The 25,824-nt window shown below is 38.9% G+C and overlaps 1 protein-coding gene across 5 annotated transcripts in view; it reads left to right on the top strand.

The window, feature by feature from the left end:
- The first annotated feature begins 3,537 nt into the window (after positions 1-3,537).
- LOC124613964 overlaps positions 3,538-25,824 on the top strand; it is a 47,659-nt gene continuing 25,372 nt past the window's right edge. The window contains exons 1-2 of one of the 5 annotated variants that reach the window (XM_047142749.1): positions 3,552-3,757; positions 21,495-21,573. The gene's annotated coding sequence lies outside the window, so the exon portion shown is untranslated. Of the gene's footprint in view, positions 3,758-21,494; positions 21,574-25,824 lie in introns of all 5 variants that reach the window. The other 4 variants (XM_047142751.1, XM_047142752.1, XM_047142750.1 and 1 more) reach the window with 4 other exon arrangements.

The following is a 25,824-nucleotide window of genomic DNA, read 5'->3' as shown; positions in this document are numbered from 1 at the left end:
ACCTAAAGAGTGTCCGCTACTGCATAATCAGTGATTGCCTCTGACATGACACAGTTACAGTGCATTTGTTTTTAACATACTTGATCAAAACACTTAAGTGCATTTTTAAAGAAATTAAGCATATTCATTATTTTAGTGACGGTTCTGCAGCACAGTACAAAAATCTTAAGAGCTTCCTAAAACTTTGCCATCATCAAAAAGATGTTGGCAATACTGCAGAATGGATTTTTTTCGGAACAAGCCATGGGAAATCACCATGTGACGGAACTGAGGGCACAGTTAAGCGTTTAGCAGCAAGAGCTAGCCTTCAACGCCCAATTGACAACCAAATCTTAACTCCAACTGATGTGTTCGAATATTGCAAAAAAATGTTCATGGCATTGAATTTATTTATATTAAAAAAGAAATTATTAAAGATGCAAAAATTGATCAAGAGAAACGTTTTGAGGATGGATGTACAGTGGTACAAGAGACCATCACCATTTGTGCCAATAGACGAAAAGCGACTCAAGATTCACAGAGTATCAAATGATACATTGTCCTTTATAGCAAACGTTAACTGACATGCTAAAGTTGCTACTAAACATGTTGCCATTAATGAACTACAGCCTGGACAGTATGTTGGTTGCGTTTATGATGAAAAAAGGTTGATAGGAAATATCTGTGAAGTTTCATGTGAAGAAAAAGATGCCTTGATTAATTTCATGCATCCTCATGGAGCTGCCGAATCACTTCATTGGCCTACTAGAAGAGATGTTTGCTGGATCCCAGAACAACAGATAATTGCAGTCATGCCAGTCACAGCTGCCACAATGATGGGGCGGCAATACAGTTTGCCTGAAGCAATAATTTTGGACATCAGCAAAAAATTTAAAACATTTAACAATTGAAAAATTATGTATCACAGATTGGGAACCACAGAGAGGACCAAAAAAGGGTTTGGAACCTGCTAGATACCCACATTCACACTTTGGAACCTGCTAGATATTCGCATTCCGGCTTGGGAACCCGCTAGACACCCACTTTCAGGCTTGGGAACCTGATGTAAAGAAACCCACACATGGCTGACCTTGCATGGCTATTGGGCGTAGCCCCTTGGCGATGGGGTTACCAGACGTGAGATTGGTAGTGGCATAGCCACCATGGACCAACGCAGGTATTATCCGAATTACCAAAAAAGTCGATAGTTTAGGCGAATTTTTTTCACCTTACCCAAAGAGACACCAAAATGAAAATAAGTTTTTCTAATAAAATGAAATGTGTTCCGTTGAATGGTGTTAATGAATGTAATGTAGTAGGTGTCCATTTTGAGATACATGATTTCGAACATGGGTATATTTTGATACATTCATGTTTTTTAGCAAATTTACAGGATAGTAGCACAGTAATTAAGCACACAAGCCAGGCCAAAATTTGTGATATACTAAACACCCAGACAGACAGTAGTTTGGCAAAAGACCAGGTCCATAGCGCACTTTATCTACTACTTAAATCTCGTAAAACTATGGGGCAAATTTCTCGCGATATGATTTTTTGCCCACTTTGAACTGAGATTATGCCAAATACATTTCTTCCTGAACTCTACTTGCAACATTTGTGTGTAGAGCGCACAAAGTTGTACCACTATATCCAGAAGCAAGAGTCTAGCTCTTTTACATTAGGAACAGTGGAATGCCAAACTTGACGATTTCTTCACGACTTTTCGGTCTCTGTAAAAGTGGCCTTCACGAAACTCGCTCTATCACTCCAACCAAGTTGCGGGTGAGCCTGAAACTGCATAAGTTCATGTAGGGCCCTCAGGTACATCCTGTACAATTTTCATCAAAATTGAAGATGGTCGAGCTGGGATCATCTTCTAAACTGGTACACTTGACATGACCCAGAAAGATTTAACATCAGCAGCCACAGAACAGCACTTTACGAAAAGGTGCCTCAGTACACAGGTATAAAATTAGCTAGTGCACTGCCTAGTGCAGTCATGGCTCTTCCTACAATGAAACTGAAACATCAGCTTAAGAAATTTTTAGTAAAGCACCCTTTCTACACATTAGAAGAGTACCATACATATACGAAGAACAATAAATGCTTTGTGAAATTATGTAAATAGAAATCAGTAAACATCTTATTGTAATTTTTTTGCAAATGAATGACGTATTCAGAAGAATGTGTCTTGCGTATTGTACAAACAACTGTAATCATTACTGTTTCCGTACATGTGCAGTGAACCATTAGATGTTGAATAAAGCTATTATTATTAAGTTCAGTAACCGGTTAAATTAGCTCAGTTGCACTCAGACAAGCTACTTTCGCGTCATGCTGTTGCCATTCTGTTCATGGTGCCTTTTGTATCTTTGTCGGATCCCATGGCAATACCACACATGTTAATAGTACCGCTAGTGGTGATAGTTGTGGTAGTAGTTTATTCATCCTGAGACAACCTAGGCTTACACTGCACAGATTTCACCACAAAATACGTAACATACAAATGTGAAAGTATGCCCTCGAGTACGTGTGAACGAAGCGAAATAGACACAAATACAAATACACTTAGTCCAATCATCAGGCCATTAATGTTCGTCAAGATTCACTTTATAATCGCCATTTTTAGCTATGTTGTTATGGACGGTTCCCGTTACCGTTCGAACGACTGGTATCAACAATAATTTCTTCCACCAAGACGCACTGGATTTGATCAGTCTTCTCCTAAAACTACGTTTCGTTCAGCTAGACGTGGCCTGGACCCATGACCTCTTGTAGAAGTTCGACCAAATCGGTTTCATTAACGAACAGTTTATTCCCGGGAGACATACTGTTCCGCAACAAAAACGTATTACAAATAGTTTCTGTAAAATTCAAGGCTATTTCAGAAATACCATGGAAGATTAGTTTACACTGCATCCTTAAACATGCTTCCTTTTCTTACAACACATGGGAAGATGTATGTCGGTATTATGTCGTTTATTTTTCTTCTAATAATTTCCGGGTATGCAGCCGGATCCCGTCGACATTCTGCCACGATATTTCGGCCCAGAGACGTCCGGCCATCAACATGCGCGAGATTCGGCATAAATACCGCGACTGCACCTGGGCTCTTCAGTAGTTGTGTACTCACCTGATGATGGCCGGACGTCTCTGGGCCGAAATATCGTGGCAGAATGTCGACGGGATCCGGCTGCATACCCGGAAATTATTAGAAGAAGAAATACGCCGGGAAAATTTCAGAAGTCACATCGTTTATTTTTATTCCATTTATTTCTCTGTCCAATTATTAATATTGTATATTGTGTTATATATTATGTATACTTGTCATTTGTGTATGTAGCTGAATGTATTTTATCTTTATGTTTACGTAACCAATAAAACCCACAATATGTACATAATCAACAACGATAAATAAATATAGATATGAATATGCACGTCGTTCGACAATTATTATACACTCGGTAATAAATGTACACAATTGCTTCCGCGATCAGAGCTGTGGGCGATACAGTTTGTGAGACATGATAAATGTTCAAGCTGCTAGTTTCTACAGTGAAGTGCTCGTCGATTTCCATATGCGCATGCGTATTCATCTGTGGAGTGCTAATGTCAATGCACTAAGGCGCGACGTGTAACTCAAACTTTCCGCCCCGCCTTTTTTATGCATATATCAGCGGATGTCCTGTGCCACCCTCGTATCTACTGAGAATGAGATAATTTAGGTCTTTTTAGTTCGTAGCAACCTTCGAGGAATACCGCTATACCAATAATTGAGGTAAAATAAATTCAGAATCGCTTGTAGCATGAACCTGTCTTATTAATACCCATCGCATTGCTGTACAAGGTACCTAGGTAGAAGGAAGAAAAAAGTATTAAGATGTCGCATAGTCCTTTCATTTCCTTTACTTATTTTGTAGACTTCAAGGCCGTAAATATTTGCTGTCGGTCACAACGTACTGAAACGTTCAATTCTGTAATGATAATGCTGATTTCAGAATTAAACCCCAGGCATTTGCAAAAATGTTGTAGTAGTAATTGCCACATCTCTTAAATTGTTCTTAAATGTTTATCTTATTGTAATACTGTTATCGAAATGAAGGCAACACACAAATAAAATTTATTGAAAAACGTGTTTCCTGTGTTTTATCTCTCAAAAAGAATTTGGCAGCTGCAATGCAAAACCTTGCATACCTGACTAACGAAAATTATTTGATGCCGAATAAGAGACGTAATCGAAATAAACGAGGTGGTATATAGAGATCTAATTGCAGAAGTTATTAGTACTTTATTAAGAATACTGTAGCCCACTACAGTTGTAATTGTTAATTCTGTAATGCACAGAAATTTTCTTTGCATACCAAGAGCTTGTTAGTTTTTTATTGTACCCTTAATAAACAGCCCACAATTAACGTCTGAATTTACATTGCATTATTTATTTATCAGTCTTTAAATGTTCTTATACAGTGGATGTCATTGTTTTATGTCCATCTACATACAAGGTACACATATAATGAGGCAGATACAGTATCTCATAACAGCTAAAATTCTCATTATTACACATTGTATGGTTGCAATAGTGTATTTATATATTAATGTATAGTATTAACAACTTACGTTAAAGCAACATCGAGAATTAATCGTGTTACTGGCATGACTTAAATTCTTCCAGTTCTTGAAGCAGTTGCATGCTTCTCTTTGTACGATATGAACTAATTGCACTTGTGAGTAGCTATAACTACTCTGCCACACTCTAGTTTGTGCATAGTAGCAGATATGTTGATCACCTGCCTGTGGTGTGTGTCATGCTGGCAAACGAATAGTTGTTTTAGCTGCTATTTTTTGTTTTCATGAACCAACTGTTTGTACGTATGAATGAGTTAAACAGTTTCTTGGAAGTCAGTTTCCAAGATTCGTTGCTTTTTACCCTGGTGGTGTACATGATAAACTTCACTGCGAAACAAACATCCTTTTGCTCTAGGGAAACTTGCATGTAACAGCACTGTATTTGTTAAATGGCTTTGTAGAAAAATGTATAACAAGAGCTGATCAAGTGTAACTGATAACTAGGTTTCCACACAGTCTTTTTACAAAGGTGACAACTACTGTTAATCTATGTTAAAATTATGTGCATATGAATTCTGATGTGGTAAACACACAAATGATTACCGTTATGTAAACTGGAGAAACTGGCAGTGGCTTTGCCTTGATCGATATGTAATTTATTCACTTTTTAACCACATATTAAACTATTTGAAATGTTCTTCAGTGTGCTGCATTGATGTCTCCAAATTCTTTTAGGAGCTAAGGGAACTATTTTTAAACATTCTAACATAAAACTGGACAAATCATTTGTGTAAATTAAAACAGTGGAGACCTATGTACATAATCCTGCTAAACACTTGCTGTGAGACCTTCACATTAAATCCACTATTGCTCAAATTGTACTGTTCCCAGGCAGTCCTCAGGTAAGATTTCATGACAAAGGGTCTTCAGCCACTTCCGGTAACACTCTAATGGCACAATATTTTGGATAAAATTCTGTAACTGAGGGAATAAAATTGTGTAATAAAATCTTTCATCTTAGTATTAAAAGTAATTTGGATTCAGATGAAGCTGATGTAACTGAAAGCAAATTTTTCATAGCTTTAATGTAGATATATAGTAATGCTAAAAGAAAGGTGCCTACAGATTTACTGTTGTGTTACTTTACTGCTGTTTTAGATATGATAGAATAAATTTGAGAGAAATTGTATTAAAAAGGTAATCATTGTTTTATAATAGCTTCTCTATAAGAGAGAGGAAATGATGAGGTGGAAGGAATGTGTCAGTTTAGCATAGGAATGGAGTGGAAAGTGATAAGGAGGGGAAAGGGGTGGGCAAAACGTGGGAACTGCTGCTCAGCACGCCTTGAGATGAGGGGTGTTGTACTTAAAAATGATGTCTTCATCCCCCAAAGCTGTATTTCATCATCCATGCAATTTACACAATATGCTCACTGATTTGTATGTCATTCCTGCTAATTATCCTGTACTCCATTGGGTATTGCACTATTGAAGTCCTGAGTACAAGAAGTGTAGTATATCTACCCACACACTAATGTCTCCTGCATTCCACTCAAGAGCATTTCCTATCCTAACATTAAATTTGTTTTTTAATCTGATATGGTTGGCTTTATCTGTGTCATTACCTTTTGACTTTTTTGGGATACTAACTGCCAAGATTGATAGCACTAGCATGAATTGTACATCACTTCTATACAAATGTGAGGTTGCCTTTGCTGGTAGCTGCTTTATTTTATTTCACTACTGTAGGTCAACCATTACTAAAAAAAAAAAATATTTGTGTGTGTACTGATAATTGGGTTTGTGGCAGCTACATTGTTTTCCTTCACACTGTAATGCCTTGTGCATGCAAAAATTTAAATTTGAATTGACCATTAAGCATAAATCCAGTAAGCTGGATGGTGGGTCATTTTCATGTGGAAGAAGGCAAGGACATATTAACTCCAATACTACTATGCTTAGGAAAGCGGAAATACGGAAGCGTCCGATACCGCCCATCTGCTTTGACCCATGACGTCACAAATATGGCGGAAACGACCATAAACCACGGTTCCAATATGGCACATATAAAGTCGGTATGTACACATTATGAGGATGAAAATACATTGAAAAACAAACACACACACTTTCCACAAAAAGCATAATGACACTAACGGTACAAGGACGGGAAATGGGGAGTTTTTAGGTGGGGGCAAACTAAATATAAACAAATTTAGACAGCCACCCCCATACAAAACCACACAAAATGACTAAAAAAACCGACATCACAAAACTCCCCAAATACCACTAAACACATCATTTGGAATCGGACACTTCCCTTGACCTATATAGCTCAACAGCAACTCGCGATCCCATAAATTAGGCTCAAACACTTCCCTTGGCCTATATAGCTCAAAAACATCTCCCGATACCAATATCAACATACACAGCCACACATTGAGATCGAACACTTTCCTTGACCTGTGCACTGTTAATTTTATCCGTCATATCCGTTCCTGAACAAAAACAACAACCGATTAATTTTACTAAAATTACCACATGATGTACAGCGAACAACACTAAATTAACCTTTACACAAAATCGTTAACTCACTGAAACGAATTCCACTACAAACGCAGCCGACACTTGAACAATTCTGGATAATGAGCAAAAGCAAACTGAGCCCATTACACCACACAAATGAAAACCCTGAACATACCCCCAGAGAGCACAACAAACCACAACATGATGACATCTACAAACATGCCACACTCACAAACCAAACTCCGCGCCGTCATGACGTCACACATGACAACACCCTTACGTCATGGGTCAAAGCCGATGCATGGGATCGGATGCTTCTGTCGACCCAGGAAAGCATTGTGGAAATCTAATCAGTTTTTGAACTGTTGGCTGCTTCACTTTCTACTGATAAATAATGTTTAACATTTTGCAACGCTCTTTCCATCGCGATAGCAATCCATTTCGCTACTTGTAATTGTGTTCTGTAGGGCTGAATATGGATCACATGTTCTTTCCAGCTTGATATCAGTCCACTTTGCTACTTGTAATTGTGTTCTTTGGGGCTAAATACACATTGCACAATATTTAGTGATTTTCTTCAGGAAACAATGATATGCGAAAGAGGACCACTCATTATGCAGGGGAAGTGCTGAGAACCAGAAAAGCACACAATCAAGGTGTTAAAAATATAACTGTTTTTAAATTTAATTCTTTTAATTAATTAATTGTGCTCCATACATTTCATCAGGAAGGAATGTGAAACAAGTTAAGTATACATTAACAAAATCAGGTAATTGCCAGGTACTTTGACATGCATGAATCTGTTTTAAAGATGAAGGTTGTCTGTTTGTAAGGAAATCGATTGGCTATCCTCATGTTTCTGATGAATGCATAGAGAATGCATTCAACAAATTGTTCACAGTCCAATAAAGGTCACTTGTCAAGTAAGTAGAGAACTGGTAATCCAACTATCACGTGGCTTGTATTTTATGGCTTTCATTGGACCACTCTAGCCAGCTTTATACAAAGAATTTTTCAGTTTCCTGTCAGCCCAGTACTTCTTCATTCCCTCGAATCTCATCCTTCTTTCTTCATCGGAAATTACCCTTCCTGTTGTCTGTTTATTGATTCTCGTTTGCAGTCTGGTTTGTGTGTCTGTGAGTTTCCTGATTTTGTCAGTTTTGTTTCTTAGGTCTTCCACAGTAATCTGTAGCTCATCCATATCTTCCTTGATTTCTGTAATCCACTTAATGTTGCTCTTACTATTCCACAATTTTTCTATTATTCTCCTTAGGCTCCTGTTCTCCGGTGTTCTGATTAGATGTCCGAAAAAAGAAATGCATTTCTTCCTGATTGTACTCATTACCGGTTCTGTTTCCTTGTAGACTGTTTCATTTGTAGCTATTCTCCAGTGTCCATGTTTCTGGTACGATTTCAACCTTATAATAGTTAATTGGACAAGAAGAGAATAGAAGCTTTCGAAATGTGTTGCTACAGATGAATGCTGATTAGATGGATAGATCACATAACTAATGAGGAGGTATTGAATAGAATTTGGGAGAAGAGGAGTTTGTGGCACAACTTGACTAGAAGAAGGGATCGGTTGGTAGGACATGTTCTGAGGCATCAAGGGATCACCAATTTAGTATTGGAGGGCAGCGTGGAGGGTAAAAATCGTAGAGGGAGACCAAGAGATGAATACACTAAGCAGATTCAGAAGGATGTACATTGCAGTAGGTACTGGGAGATGAAGAAGCTTGCACAGGATAGAGTAGCACGGAGAGCTGGATCAAACCAGTCTCAGGACTGAAGACAACAACAACAACAATAGTTAATTACTGATTGCTCTGTATTACTTGAAGGATACATCACGTAGTGTTTTATAATTTTACCCTCAGCACAGGATGAACATACTTTGTCACTTCTCGTGTTGGTTGGTAAACAACAGTGGTGTTCAAAGCATTCATATGAATTAGACCAGCATGAAAGAGATCTCCTTGCTGAAACATTTCTGTTTATGCAGGTTGTTCATGAAAGACTGTCATAAACTTAATGTATTTTTGTATCATTTCTCGATAGAGGTGTATGACCCAGACTTCTTTTTGACTGACACTATCACAGAAATATCAAACTTGTAAATTATGAAAAACTGGCTTTTCTGAAAGGGAATGTGTGACTCTGATGATGTCATTTTCCAGAAGGGTGGAGTTGTGTAACATTATTAAAATGATTTCTGAAAGTATTTTAACACAGTTAACAGTGGATAGATCTCATGGGTCCAAACAATTTGTGATTGTGTAAATGGCTATTTATGTTGCCCATCATTCTGTGTCTGGTTTTGTTTCTTTGTGGGGTATATTAAAGACACTTATCCATCAACCTTTGGGTCTTCATCAATGCAAAATCCATGTCTTATATGAATATTTTTGGCACACATATGCTGGCCATCCTTTGAGTGAGCCAAGAGAATAACCTCAAAGGAGGAGGTATATTATGTGATGACACAGTACACACAAATCTGTAGCAAAGACTTGGCAAAGGTCCCTCGTAGTTATGTGCCCCTACAGGAGGTGGAGAGATTGCTCATTTTGTTGAGTCACTCAGCAAAGTATTTTTGATCCTGACAACAATGTATCAACTTTTCTGTAAACTAACTACAATGTGGTCCAGATTCTGTGCCTTGTCCTGATTAAAACCACTATTGCAAATCAGGCAACCTCACCATGACCTTTGGAGTGTATGTTTAGGCGTTTGTATGGTTGTATGTGTGAATGTGCCTACTTTTGCTAGAAAATGAGTGTGTGCTTGAAAGCTAGTTTGAGTGGTGTTTTTGTTATGTGTTTCAAGCATTGATCTGCTGTAGGGGAGTGGTTGTCTTTCCCTTATTTTACACATGACTGTTGTAATTTAAAGAGTTCCATATGTCAGAGTAATGTTTATTGGGACTACCACTCAGGTTCGATACACCTTTCACAAACAGTCTGTGTTGTTTGTTCAATATTTGAATTGCTGTAGCTGCCACAAGGAATGTGGTACACATCTGTCTAAATGAAGCAACTAAATATATTTGACGGAACCAAAAATAAACACAGTCTTCCCATTGTAACAAAGCAAGCTGGGATTATCCGAGCTGCTCTTATACGACTCCTGATGCCTACATTATTTTCTCCTTTTCTATTGTCTTTTTGTTATTAGTTGGTATACAATAGTTACAGGAAATAACTAATGTCTCTTTTAAGCAGTATTTCATTAAATTTCATTATTCACTGTATAATTTACAGATTGCTGATGACAGCAGTTTATTTAGTTATCTTGGAAATGTTATATTTAAAGACATATTCATTATTTACTATGCAAACTGTATGAATGTAAAAATTCAATAATGATACAATTGTTTGTTTTAAGAGGGACATAGCATGTCTGAAAACCTTTGTTCTCCACTTTGAAGCAGGCATCTTACTTTTCCTGATAACACCTTGTTTCAAAAGTTATTCATGTTTAAAATATTAATATTCCAGAATGCCCCAATCTTGAAATGTAATTCATTGCAAAATCCAAACTTCACAGTTTTTGTAACACCAATTTTTCTATTTCCAGAAATATATACTTTTACTTAAAAACCTGTTAGTGTGTTAATTATTCCAATAAAAATTTTACTTTCTTGAAGATTTTTGGTGAACTTTGGAAACTCCTGTGCACATTAAGATTGCTCTCCCATAAAATAGTACCTAATAATTCAGTTAATAGTTAGAAAAACTTAACTTCACTATACAGGGTGAGTCACCTAACGTTACCGCTGGATATATTTCGTAAACCACATCAAATACTGACTAACCGATTCCACAGACCGAACTTGAGGAGAGGGGCTAGTGTAATTGTTTAATACAAACCATACAAAAATGCACGGAAGTATGTTTTTTAACACAAACCTACATTTTTTTTAATGGAACCACGTTAACTTTGTTAGCACATCTGAACATATAAACAAATGCATAATCAGTGTCGTTTGTTGCATTGTAAAATGTTAATTACATCTGGAGATATTGTAACCTAAAGTTGACGCTTGAAACCTCCGATGTTCAGTTGCGTATTGTAACAAACACAGGCCATGGTCGGCGAGCAGCATCTGCAGGAACATGTTTACGATGACGACCGTGTTTACGAGTGTGGCTGTAGTGCACTGTTGTGGTTTGGTCTAGCTGTCGCAGTGTCCGCATGTAGCGCTTGCTGCTATTGTTATTCTTCATTCGTCTCCGCACGCAGACCAACTGTAGTACACCGTGTTACCAGATGTCTGTGATAGTGTAGTGTTGTAGGAACTGTGACCATGGTGTATTCGAACTCTGAAAAGGCGGAGATGATATTCATCTATGATGAGTGTCGACGAAATGCAGCTGAAGCCTGCGGGATGTATGCAGAACGGTACCCGGACAGAGAGCATCCAACGTGCCGCACATTGCAAAACATCTACCGCCAGCTGTATGCAACAGGTATCGTCGTAGCACGCAAACGGGTCCGTAACAGGCCCGTCACAGGAGAAGCAGGTGCAGTTGGTGTGTTAGCTGCTGTTGCCATGAACCCACACATGAGTACACGGGACATTGCGAGAGCCGGTGGACTGAGTCAAAGTAGTGTCATGTGCATACTGCATCGTCACCGCTTTCACCCGTTTCATGTGTCGCTACATCAGCAATTACATGGTGATGACTTTAATCATCGAGTGCAATTCTGTCAATGGGCATTAACAGAGAATGCGTTGCAGCTCTACCTGTTTACCGATGAAGCGGGTTTCACAAACCACGGGGCAGTGAATCTATGGAACATGCATTACTGGTCCGTGGACAATCCTCGCTGGCTCAGACAGGAAGAGCGACAGCGACAGTGGACTGTAAATGTATGGTGCGGAATCATTGGCGACCACCTCATTGGTCCTCACTTCATTGCAGGGGCCCAAACAGCTGCAACATACATCGCGTTTCTACAGAATGATCTGCCAACGTTGCTCGAAAATGTCCCACTGGAAACGCGTCGACGTATGTGGTATCAGCATGATGGTGCAGCTGCACATTCCGCAATTAACACTAGGCTGACCCTTGACAGGATGTTTGACGGGCGTTTCATAGGACGTGGAGGACGCATAAATTGGCCAGCCCGTTCTCGTGATCTTACACCTCTGGACTTCTTTCTGTGGGGTACGTTAAAGGAGAATGTGTACCGTGATGTGCCTACAACCCCAGAGGATATGAAACAACGTATTGTGGCAGCCTGCGGCGACATTACACAAGATGTACTGCGGCGTGTACGACATTCATTACGCCAGAGATTGCAATTGTGTGCAGCAAATGATGGCCACCACATTGAACATCTATTGGCCTGACATGTCGGGACACACACTATTCCACTCCGTAATTGAAAACGGAAACCACGTGTGTACGTGTACCTCACCCCTCATGGTAATGTACATGTGTGTCAGTGCAAAAGACCAATGAAAAGGTGTTAGCATGTGGACGTAATGTGCTGTTCCAGTCTCTTCTGTACCTAAGGTCCATCACCGTTCCCTTTGGATCCCTACGTAATTTTGGTGCTCTCCGATACACACGATCGAATAGCGGAGGAGTGGTACTCAAGCGTCAACTTTAGGTTACAATATCTCCAGATGTAATTAACACTTTACAATGCAACAAACGGCACTGATTACGTATTTGTTTATACGTTCAGATGTGCTAACAAAACTAACGGGGTTCCATTTAAAAAAACGTAGGTTTGTGTTAAAAAACATACTTCCGTGCATTTTTTTATGGTTTGTATTAACCAGTTACACTAGCCCCTCTCCTCACGTTCGGTCTGTGGAATCGATTCGTCAGTATTTGATGTGGTTTACGAAATATGTTCAGCGGTAATGTTAGGTGACTCACCCTGTATATTGCATCTTTGTCACTTTTAATTGTCCTCTCTTTTATGTTAAAATATAAAATGAAATAACATAGCATTTTCCCATTTTATAATTCCTTTAATACTCACATATATAATAGGCGTTGCAAATTTAGCATGATTCAGCCACCAGTTATCATTCATTTGGTGCAGCCAGGAAGTCAGTCAGGGCCCAGCAGTGAACTCGCAAAATATCTAATGTTTACGTAATTTTCTTTTGTGGAGAAGTTTTAAATCATCATAGGTGCAATGTCAGCCTGTACACGGTAATTGAAATGTTAGTTTCTGTGTCATTCAGATGTGATTCAACGGTTGAAGTGTGTAGATGCAATATGTCAGAATGGTGAAGTTTTAAGTGAGTCTCATAAAATTTACATTTATTTTGTTGATTATTTCCACTTGTGAAAAGAGTGAACATTCTCTGATTTTGTGTAGCTTACTGATGTGTGAAAATACAGATGTCCTATAGTTTACATAGCTAGTCTTTGAAGCAAACTATGTGTCAGTAAATGTGAAGAGAAATTTAAATAAAATTCTACTGTTTTGTTTACAATTTAATAACAGTGCATCATAGTCTGTAATCACAGGAAGAAGATAAAATAAAAAATTCTGTGAGATTTATGAGGCAGAGGCGTACACAGCAGGTTGGCGAGACAAAACACAAGGGCAGAAAATCACATTTGCTTGATATTTTTGGAGTATCTGCCCTAACTTGTAGAAAGAGCACTCACAAAAAACACGTATACCGCATACTTAAACACATCACATTCATATTTCTGATCTTATACCTGCACCACGGGTTTATGTGAAACCATGCTGCTGACATCCATTTTCCTCAGAACCACTCTCCAGTTGTGCAAGGTCATCTTCTAGGATATCCTTCTCAGCAATACTTTGTGCACTATGCACCTAGCCTGGTGCAATTAGCTCTGGGATCTGTGCTGGAACACTGCATAAACATGGACCGCTTAGTTGAGATTTTAACAACCACATCACTTTTTGTGTCTTGGTGATAAAGAAAGCTGTGAAGGTTTTTTATTGGTGGAGCTCAATAAATCGTGATAATAGTTTTGATTTAGATAAGGCACACAATCTAGCTTCACTATAATTATATTGCAGGAAAGTAACAACAGTTTTGCCAGCAACAAAAATACATTGAGGAATGAGTCAGTCAGTTAAACACCCATTAAAGAACTGTTTATGTACCTCCACTTCTGACTAATGTGAATGAACTACACAATCAGATCACTGTGGCATTGATTCTTGGCGTGCTCACATCAGTATGGTGTGAAGTGCCCTATAATATCGACAAAATGTGCTCATATAAACATTAAAATTTTTGATTTAACTATGTATTTAAAGACAAGCACTTATTTTTGGTTTATGATTAAAAATATATAGGTTTTTGAAATCAAATTATTATTTTTGAAGCAGCCTATGTTGTTACGAGAATAGTGTTGCATAAAACTACTAACTACATCGTGGTGGCAGTACAGAGTGATAGCATTAAATGTAGATATAGAGCAACTGGAATTTGTGAGTTGGTGTTTTGATAGTGAAAGAAGACAGCTGATGTTAATCGAGAGTTGTCTAAGTATCATATGTCAGATGAAAAATGATAGAAAACGATTGGGCGATTCGAGGCATGTACATTAGACTGCATGAAGAATCATGTATGAATTTCAGTTTAGCTTGCAGTACGCACACGGGATGAAATATTTGTAGGTATTACTGACTGCACAACATTAGATCACTGATGGTTATGTGTGTGTTAATGCTGGTGCAATAAATGATCATTTCACTCTACAGGTTGACTGTACTGTTCCACACACAGCTGGTTTCATCAGTGATTATATTAAACAGAAAGAATTTCAGCTCTCACCTGACTCCTTTTAAGCATGATTTCTATGCTTGTAAAAGGCTTGTTGTTGCTGACAGTCCTCTTCTATGATCTTTCCTGTGTTACAGGAAGAAATGTGTTTCTCTCCTCTGAGGCTCATTGATGCTGTCAGTAATAGAATCACCATTATACTACCACTTTCAGTACTTACATAATCACACTCTGTATTGACATTCCTTGTGCTGTACCAAACTGATAGAAATTCTAGGTTTGAACATAAATTCTTTTTTGCTTATCAAGTCTTCTATACTCTGGCTTAGTTTCAACACAACCAATGCACATCTGTTTGAATTTCGACAAGTTTTGTGATTTTTTTTAAAAACCATGATTATCTCATTTCATCCTCCAAGGAGCACATGGAACCATTACTTAGCACGGGCTTTCTTATTATTGTCATCTCCTCAAAACTTCCATATTTTTACCTTGATTTATAGAAATCAAGGTATTAGGTTAGTGCATAAGTTTGCAGCATTTTTCCACAAGCTTAAGAAACACAACAGAAACACTTAACAGAGACTTTAGTCATCAATAATATATTCTCCTTCATTATTTACAGTAGCCTGCCAATACTAGGGTAAATTTGCAGTTCTGCCTCGAGCCATGTTCGGAGCGCGTTTTCATCTGAAAGGAAGTGCCTCGAAGATTGTTCGATAGAGTGGAAAAGGAGAAAATCTGAGGGTGCAAGACCAGATGAATAAGGTGGATGTGGAATGACTTCCCAATCCAACTTACATATAGTGGTTTTTGTCAGTCTAGCAGAATGCAGGCAGGCATTATAGTGGAGTAGCATCACTTCGTGCAGACTTCCAGACAGTTACTCTTCAATTGCATCTGCAAGACATCTCAGTTGTTGACAATAAATGTCAGCAGTGATGGTTACACCTCAGGGAAACAATTTCTAGTACACCACACCATCACCATTCCACCACATGCTTAACATTTCCTTTTGTGGGTGTACGTGAGTCTTTGTCCGTGGAGTTGCTGCTTTGTTTTGGCTCAGCCATTCGTTTATTTTCCATATGTTAGCATAAAGACACCATTTACCATCACCAGTAACAATACAGGGTAGGAAAAGTTGGTGTTGTTCACTAGCCAATTGATGACAAGCAAGCAGAGATGCATATATGACCACACACAGATTTTTGTGATTTAGGCATAGAGTGTGCGGTACACACACACCCAGTTTTTGACCCTTCCTTATTGCATGCAAATGTTGCATGATGGTGGCATGATCAAATTCCTTACCTTTGCCAGGTCTTGAGTACACTGACATGGATCATTGTGGATTAAGGCGTGTAAACGATCTTCATCAAACCCTGATAGTATTCCTGCGCATGGAGAGCTACTAATGTGAAAACAGTTCTCCCCAAAAGCAAGACAATCAATGTCTTACTGTGCTCTGTTCGATGGATTTATCCCCATGCACGGTGCAAATGTTTCTGGCTGCCTCCATGCTGTCATCCCTTTATTGAACTCAAACAGAATAATATATCGAAATGTACTGAGTTCTCCACTTGGTACTCCATATTCTAATATCCACAGCTCCACTCACTATGTACATATGACAAAATGACAATATGTAAACATCAGTAGCAATAATGAACTACAAATAAAAAATGGCAATTGATAAATAAACCTATAGTGACCACAATACCAACATGCAAAATAAAAACACTATGGACGTACTTACCAAGCTAATACTTTGATCGTATCAGATAACAAACATAAGGGCTTTCTTTGCAGTTGTTCAATATATGCTGTTAGTCTAATGTGGTTTCAATTTATATGAATGAGAAATATTCATGAGTAGGCAGTGTGAATGTTTTAACTATATTTTCCTTTGCAGATGAGCCATAGTTATATATATCAAACAATAGAAAGTCCATGATGGAATAACGACAATATGGAAAGAATAGACTCCAGCTCACCACAGAGAACAGATGTTGAGTTGCAGATAGGCACAGTGAAAAGAATGCTAGAAAAGTTCAGCTTTTGGACTATGTCCTTCATTAGAAGTAGTAAAAAACACACACGTTCACACAAGCATAACTCAAACACACATGACCTCTGTCATCTCCGGATGCTAAGGCCAAACTGCAGCTGAATCTGAGGTGAACAGCAATCTAGCTGGGGTAGGTAGTGGGGGCACAGAGGAGACGTGAGGCAGCAGGGTACGGGGAGACACCAGTGTTGCCTGTGCTGTGAGCTGTAGGTGGGGTGGGGGGGGGGGGGGTGAAGTAGAGCGGAAGAAAGGACTATATGCATGAATTGGTGGAATGGAAGGCATGAGTAGTACTAGAGTGGGAGCAGTGAAGGGAAGAGGGAACTGGAGAGTAGGGACTAGCAAAGGCTGAGCCCAGGACCATTATGGAAACAAAGGATGCATTGCAGGGAGAGATCCCACCTAAGCAGATGAGTAAAGGTGGTGTTGGTGGGACAAATAAGGGTAGCACAGGCTGTGAAGCAGTCATTAAAGTGCTGGGCAGCACAATCAGCAACTGAGTTGGCCAACTGCCTCTCAGCCACAGTTTGGTGGTAGCTATTAATATGGACAGACAACTTGCTAGTAGTCATGCCCATGGAGCTTGCAGCACAGTGGTTGCAGCCAAATTTGTAGGTCACATGGCTGCTTTCACAGATGGCTGTGCCTTTGATGGGGTAGGATATGTCTGCGACAGGATTGGTGTAGCTGGTAGTGGGAGTATCTATAGGACAGGTCTTGCATGTAGGTCCATTGTAGGGATGTGACCGACGAGGCAAGGTGTTGGGAACAGGGGTAGAGTAGATGGGCTGACAAAGATATTGTGTAGGCTGGGTGTTCCGTGGACTACCATTGCAGGTAGGATAGTAGAAAGGTTATTTTTCATTTCATGGCATGATGAGAGATTATTGAAATCCTGGCAGAGAATGTGATTCAGTCACACTAGTTCTGAGTGGTACTGAGTCACATGATGAGTACTTATTTGTGGATGGATAGTGAGTATGTGGGGGGTGGGGGGTGACTGGGGAGACAAGGCATGAGAGATCTATTTATGGGCAAGGTTTTGAGGGTAATTTTGGTCATTGAAGGCCTCAGCTAAACCCATGGCATATTTTGAGAGGACTGTTGTCACTACAGATGGGAGGGCCATGGGTGGCTAGGCTGTATGAAGGGACTCACTGGTGTGGAATAGGTCACAACTGTTGAAGTGGAGGTATTGTTGATGACTGCTAGATGTGATGTGGTACTGATGTGTCCATCCTTCAGATGGAGATTGACATCAAGGAAGATGGCTCATTGGGCTGAGGAGGATCCGGTGAAGTGTATGGGGGAGGAGATGTTGAGGTTCTGGAGGAATGTGGGTATGGTGTTCTGCCCTCGGTCCAGATAATGAATCTGTTACCAGTGGATCTGAAAAGAAGTTTGGATGGATGGATAGCCCACGAATAGATTAGCACAGGAAGGTTTCATGTGAGTATCTATTGCTGAACCATGGATTTGTTTGTAGGTGATGCCTTCAAAGGAGTTGTAACTGTGGATGAGGATATTGTTGGTCATGGTGACCATGAAGGAGGCTGTAGGTTTGGAATCAGCCATGGATTGGGAAAAGTAGTTTTCAATAGTGGCAAAACCATGGGCAGTGGAGATGTTAGTATAGAGGGAGGTGCCATCAACAGTAATGAGCAAGATGATGGGTAGTATAGGGAGAGAAACTATGGAGAGTCAGTGGAGAAAATGGCTGGTATCTTTGTCGTGGGAAGGTGGGTTACAGGTGAGTGCAGATGTGAGGTTGGTTTCCATGTTGTGGAGTAGGATAAGAGGAACGATGGCTAGGCAAGGTTTGAGGTTAGGAAATTCTGCAAAGTTAACAGGGGATGATTTGGGCCACTGGGGATGCATCACAGTTAGATGGAGAAATAAAGGCTGAAGGTGTCCACTAGGGCAGAGATACTCTCTGTGGGGGCACAGTAACCAGCCATAACAGGGTGTCCTGTATGGTTGGGTTTATGTCCTGTAGGTAGCATATAAAAGGTAGGAGTGCAGGGATTGTTGGAGGTGAGGAGAGAGATAGAATCAGGGGAGAGGTTTTGGAACAGGCACAAGGATTTGAGGAGGGACTAGAGATCCTGTTGAATTTCTGGAATGATGTCAATGTGGCAGGGCTTTGAGGTGGATGTATCTGACAGCTGGGGAAGTCTTTCTGCCAGGTAGTCCTTGTTCATGAGCAGAGTGGTATAGCCTTTTTGTGGCAAGTAGGAGTATGAGATTGGTATCAGTTTTTAGGTGAAGTAGTGTGGTTCTCTCTACAGATATGAGGTTGGTTCCCATGTTGCAGGATAAGGGGAATGATGGCTAGGCAAGGTTTGTGGTTCGGAAATTCTGGAAAGATAACAGGGGCTGATTTGGGGCCACTGGGGATGGATCACAGTTAGATGGAGGAATAAGCTGAGTCAGGTAGGGTCCTATAATGGTTTTGGGGTGAGTCTGATTGGTAGGGTTAATGGAAGAAAAATGTAACCACCGTAGGGATAGAGAGAAGGTCTTTAAAAGCTCAGTATGACTTTGGGCGAGGGAAAAAGGTGAGGCCTTAAGAAAGGACTCTATTTTGCAGATCTGAGGCATTTGGAGGAAAGGTTGATGACTGTGTTGTGGGCCTGTTTAGGCTCTGTGATGTGTAGGATGGAGGGAGGGAGGTTCTGAAACTCCTTATGTAGGCATGCAACTGTGTTTACTGACAAATCACCAATGTTTCAATCAAATAATTGTATATGACATGTCATGTGACAGGAAAAATTTTATTATGTTATATTTGAAGGGGCAAGCAGTGAATTGATATGTAAAAAAGATGGCAATTTATACAAAATCCTTCTTTCTAAGGCAATAGTGATGATCTGTCCTCATATCAGTATTATATTCCATCATTAGTTTACCACTCAAACAAATGCCAAAAAAAAAAAAAAAAAAAGAAAAAAAAAGGAAAAAAAATGCATAGATGTAAACAATAGTAGGAGTGAAAAGGAAATGAAATTGCTCGAAGGAAAAGAGGCCACTAGATCCTATGAGATAACTCATAGAATATATATTTATTGTGCATAAGAAGCTGCCACAAATCTGTTAGTTAATTATAGATTGCTACTGCAAAGGTGCATCGCATGTGATGGGGAAAGGGCACAGCTCTTTTCAGATTTAAGGTGGATAGCAAGACAAGTGCATAATTGTCAGAGTATTTTTTTGTCCATCTACAATACCAATCAGGCCAATTTAAGATAGTGACTCTATGGATGCCATAATAAATTAAGCAGAAAAATAAAAATGGTCTCAAGTGGTTTTAGAGGACTAAGTAGAATTTTTTAAATGGAGATTTTCAATCTATATCTGTTATCAGATTCAATTTATAACAATGAGACATGGACTTTAAATGTGAAAACCATTTAAAAAAATGAGGGTCACTGAGCAAGCCATGAGGAGGTGAATGGCAGGCACTTAAATGTGAAAACCATTAAAAAAATTGAGGGTCAGTGAGTGAGCAATGAGGAGGAGAATGATGCACACACTGGTGAACAATAAGAGATTCATTCTGGAGGGAATCCCTCAGGCTGTGGGCGAGCCATTTCTCCACAGTATCCTCTCTTATGGGAGAGCTGGTCCTGCGTGGTATGCAGGAGAACTTTTGTGAAGTTTGGAAACTAGGAAAGAGGTATTAGCAGAAGTAAACCTTTTAATGCTGTTGGGAGTAATGCTGGGGTAGCTTAGTTGGTAAGAATATTGCCTGCGACATGCAGGGCTCCAGGAATGGCACATAGTTTTAATATGCTAGTACATTGCAATACAGTGCTCACTCTGCTCTGTGGGGTGAAAGATTTATTAATGAAGAGGCACATGGTGGAATTTACTAGGAGAGATATAAAAACAAACAAATGGGTCAGTGGAGTGGAAGATACAGTTATGGTTGTAGTGAAAATGAAATGCTTGTGTGCAGGTTATGAACTAAGGCATATGGAAGCATGCTAAGGAAATTTTTTGTGTGATTCCCTGATATTGGAAAAAACTAAGACGATGAACTAATGGTAGGTAGGTGGATGACTAATTTGAAAAAAAAAGAAAAAAACTTTTGTGAAATTATTTCTCTAAAAGTAGAAATAAAAACCTGTGACACACTTTTGAATGATGTTCAAAATTATGTGAGCAGATGTGGCATGTCAAATGCTTCTCTAACCTACTTTATTTCTTACGTGTAGACAAATCATTTCACAAAACATTTGACTATTTTCTTTTTTAAAAAAAAAAATTTCTTTTCTTCTTGAGTTTTGTTCGGAAAAAAATTTTAATATTGGATGGTGTTCTACCAGGATAAATCAATAAGTATCTGCAATCTTCCTTTAATTGTCTTTGGATTGGTTCTATAGCATTGTGTGCCCGAAAACTGCTAAATGGACTGTTATCTTCGCCTGTAGTGGGTTACAGTGTTATCTCAACAGTCCACTTTGCACTGTTGCAACATAAAGATGGCTAAGTCACTCTCTGTTTGTACCATAGACAGCATTCTGTAATCTGTTTTTTGTGGGGTGTGTGTGTACCAGGAGCACCAATTCATAGAAGACTTTCAGCACAGTAAGGGGACAATGTTTTGTTACAGCAAAGTGTTTACCAATGGACTGAACAGTTCAAAAGTGATCAAGTGAGTGTGAAGGATGAGGAAAGAGCAGAGCATCCAGGTACAGCCACAACTGATGCCTATACTGAATAAGTCTGTGCCTTTGAGTAACAGGCAAGTGACTGTTAATTATGTGCCAAACCACATTAGTCCACTTAAAGGTGTTTTAAGAGTTCAGCTCTGATTAGTAGGAGAAGGAAGTGGTGCAAACATGGCTTGTTGCACAACAAAAAAACTGTTTTTTTGGAGGTATTGGGAAGCTTGTGCAGTAGTGGACCAAATGCATTGAGAAACAGGAGGACTATCATGAAAAATTATATAATTAAATCTTGTAGTCCTATTGCAATAAATTATAAATATTTATTTCAGACACCTATTGACTTATCCTTGTATTAATGTTAAGAGTATACAGATTAAGACAAAGCACAGAGGTTTCAATTTATGCTGTAATTTGGTATTTATTTTGGGTTTCAATATGAAAGAAAGAATTCCACAATTTGTACACAAATGTAACTTTTTCCACACAAAATAACTAGCCCTTGAAGAGGCAAACTTTTTGACACTTCATTTACATAGCCAGTAGTAGCCATTTGTGAAATATTTCAGTTTTTCTTCTTATCACTAACTATGTATTTTCTTAATAATCCTGATTACTGTCAAACAAGTAAATCTTTTCTTGCGAAACCGGACGTTGCACTAGTAGTTTGATACCCCATTTGACCCTTTCCCATTCTTTGTTTGGCTATGAAAATTCAGTTAAAAATTTTTCCTCTGATAACTCATTAACTTTTATTAGCTATCCTGATTACTTTCAAGCAGTGAAACCCGTTTTGCAAAACAAGACCTCACACTTGTCAACTTTATACTCCATTTGTCCAGTTCCAACTCCTCGTGTGGCTACAAAAATTCGGACAAAAATCCGTTGTGTAATATCTGGGGAGTATTGTTTCCACTCCACTCAGACATTTGATCAAAACATGCAGCAACACTGTGATACATTCAGCTGAAGAGTGTAATCCATGGAAAAGTCTGAAGGTGGCTTTTAAAAAGGAAAGAAATTTATGATATAACCGCGTTGACATCAAGGTTACTAGAGATGGAGCAAAAGCTCGTAAAGTTTCAAGAATGTAGAAGGAAATTTGCTGTACCCTTTGAAAGGCATTTTTCAGGTGTGATTTAGGAAAATCATGGAAAACCCAAATCTGGATGGCTGACATCAGATTTAAACTGTAGTCCTTTTGAATGCGAGTCCATTGTGCAAACCACTGCACCATATCACTCATTGGGTGGCATTTATTTAGCAGTGGATGTCATATGGTTGATGATGATTATCGAGAAATAACTGAAGTCAGATCTTATTCTGGTAGGTCTAATAAGTTAACTGATAGTGATCATTAAGTTCTACAGCATGCTGTACAAATCAGCCAGCAAACACCCTTATCTGTCTCCTCAGAGCATTCTATTTGCAGCTCAAGTACAGAGATCAGTGACAGAACATGCCATTGAGATGCAATACAATTTGATTTTCATTGTTTTATACAAGCCCATAAATGCTAACCACAAGGTGACATTTTGAATGGTGCAAACAATGCAATAATTCGTCTGTGAAGTGACAAGTTTTATTGTGTGATGAATTTGGTACATTGTGTGACAGATAGCTTGTGTGGACCTGCAGATGGCATTTATGAGTGTGTGTTGTAGTGGCAGTAAACTTCAGTGGAAGTGATTTGCAGGTAATATTGTATTACCTGTGGTGCAACCATCCTGTCTCATGGGCTAACCAGCTGACCTGTATGGTCAGCCTTTATGGGTGCCCCACTGTCAGAGCACATCACATTTTTGGATTATAGGCTCTTGATCCTTGGACTGCTCTCTGGACAGAATATTCAGTGCTTATGACAACTCAGAACTTTACCTGGACTTTCCAAATCTTTCATATAGTCTGATTAAAATTATCATGAGATGCAATACAATTTGATTTGCATTGTTTTATACAAGCCCATAAATGCTAACCACAAGGTGACATTTTGAATGGTGCAAACAATGCAATAATTCTTCTGTGAAGTGACAAGTTTTATTGTGTGATGAATTTGGTACAGATCTTATCATGATTCAATTGCTATAGCCAGACTGCCACAACAAGTGGTCAGTTCACTTCCAATTCCTTGTCCGGCATTCTTACTTGTGTATTGATTTCGAATCATGGGTCTGCACTTTTATTTCATGTTTCATCATGCATGATAACCACACTATGAACAAAAAACACAGACATAATGATGGTAATGAAATATACATAGTTCATACCCAGTGCTAACTAAACACTACTGGATACTTGCACACAAGACATGATTCAGCATCACATATGCGGTTATTAGAATCACAAACCTCAGGTCACATTAGATAAGCTTCACGCAACATTGCATGAAAGCAAGTTTTTGAAGGCTGCAATTCATCTTTGTGACTGGCTGGTCAAGATCAAAAATATAACAAATGTACTCAGTGTTCTGCTTTATCGCAATGGTTAGCATATTAATTTGCCGTTGTAAACGTTGCAGATTTGAATCTTGTCAAATGTGAAATTTATTTTTTCTAAATCTAATCAAAAGAGTTGTGATTATCATTTTTATTCAGCTAATTTTTTTATTTCTAATTCTTTGCCACATCATTTTCATCGTGGTATTGACTTTTGTATTTGCTTTTATTTTTCTACCTAACATTCTTTTTTCATTTGGAATCTGCCTCTGTCATCTATAATCTGCAACCAACTGCCAATAAGGACTGCAGATTTGTTAGTAATGCAGCAGCTCACATAGCCAGAGGATAGTTTCAGGTAACTAATGATAGCAAGGAGTTACAGTTTACTTTTAGTGCAGAAACTGAAGTTTGTCTGTCTTGAGTTTGCACTTAGAAGTTAGCTTTGATAGCCATGAACAAAGCGATTGTGATTTTAGTTCTGCCACAGATTGTTGATCACCACTTTCTCAAATACATATCACATCATAAGGTTGTGTTTAGGTTAGGACACGAGTTTAAATTCAGGGCCACAAAATGTGTCCCCTGCTGCAGTCCAGTCTTTGGCCACTTAAAATCAGCTGTCGACATAGCATCTTACATTTCCAACATACTTTGTAGCGGCTACTTCCAATATTACTGTGTGTTACACCTTAACAGCATTTGTGAAGTGACTTGCCATGTTTGCGTGTTACGTATAACAGAGCAGTAGCTGGCGGCTACTGTGGCAGCACTGCAGTGGCAAGTGACAGATGTCCACTATCAAATAAATTTAAATGGACTACAGGTAGTGTATTAATCTATTCACTGATGGCCCAGCTAGAACTGGCATTGATGGGAATACTGTGCCATATCTGTGTATTTTTCCTTTGCCAGATGCTTTGTACTGTTGGGCATAGGGACTATTTATCCAGTTCTGCACTCTCATTTTGTTTTAATGTGTATAGATGGCTATTGCTATGACTATTTTTTCAGTATATTCCTTGTTATTTGTCTTATGATCTCTTATAGATCTGTGGAATACATGTGCAATAAATAAATAACTGATTACTGTAAGGTGTACAAGGGGCATTTGAAAAGTCCGTGCAAAAATAAAAACTACTTACGTGTTTGGGGTAAACCTTTTTTATTTTTCAACATAGGCTCCTTTTAGACTTATACGCTTCGTCCAATGCTGTTCTAATTTGTTGATCCCTTCCAGATAATAGGAATTGTCGAAGTCTGAAAAATAACTTAGTTGCTGCAATCACCTCCTAGTTTGAATAAAATCTTTGTCCCGCCAGCCATTTCTTCAAATTGGGGAACAAATAGTAGTCCGAGGAAGCCAAGTCTGCAGAATAGGGGGGATGTCAAACGAATTGGAATCCTATTTCCACTAATTTTGCGACCACAACTGCTGAGGTGTGTGCTGGTGCATTGTCGTGATGGAAAAGGACTTTTTTGCGGTCCAATCACTGTCGTTTTTCTTGCACCTCGGTTTTCAAATGGTCCAATAATGATGAATGATATTCACCTGTAATAGTTTTACCCTTTTCCAGATAGTCATGAGGATTATCCCTTGCGAATCCCAAAAGACAGTCGCCATAACCCTTCCGGCTGAAGGAATGGTCTTTGCCTTTTTTGGTGCAGATTCTCCCTTGGTAACCCATTGTTTGGATTATTTTTTGGTCTCAGGAGTATCGTAATATATCCATGTTTCATTCACAGTGACGAAACGATGCTTAAAGTCCTGCGGATTCTTCCTAAACAACTGCAAACCATCCTTGCAACACTTCACATGATTCCATTTTTGGTCAAGCAT

This window comes from Schistocerca americana, chromosome 4 (genome assembly GCF_021461395.2).
Source record: "Schistocerca americana isolate TAMUIC-IGC-003095 chromosome 4, iqSchAmer2.1, whole genome shotgun sequence".
NCBI classification, from domain to species: Eukaryota; Metazoa; Arthropoda; class Insecta; order Orthoptera; family Acrididae; genus Schistocerca; species Schistocerca americana.
This window is presented reverse-complemented; position numbering and strand designations above follow the sequence as displayed.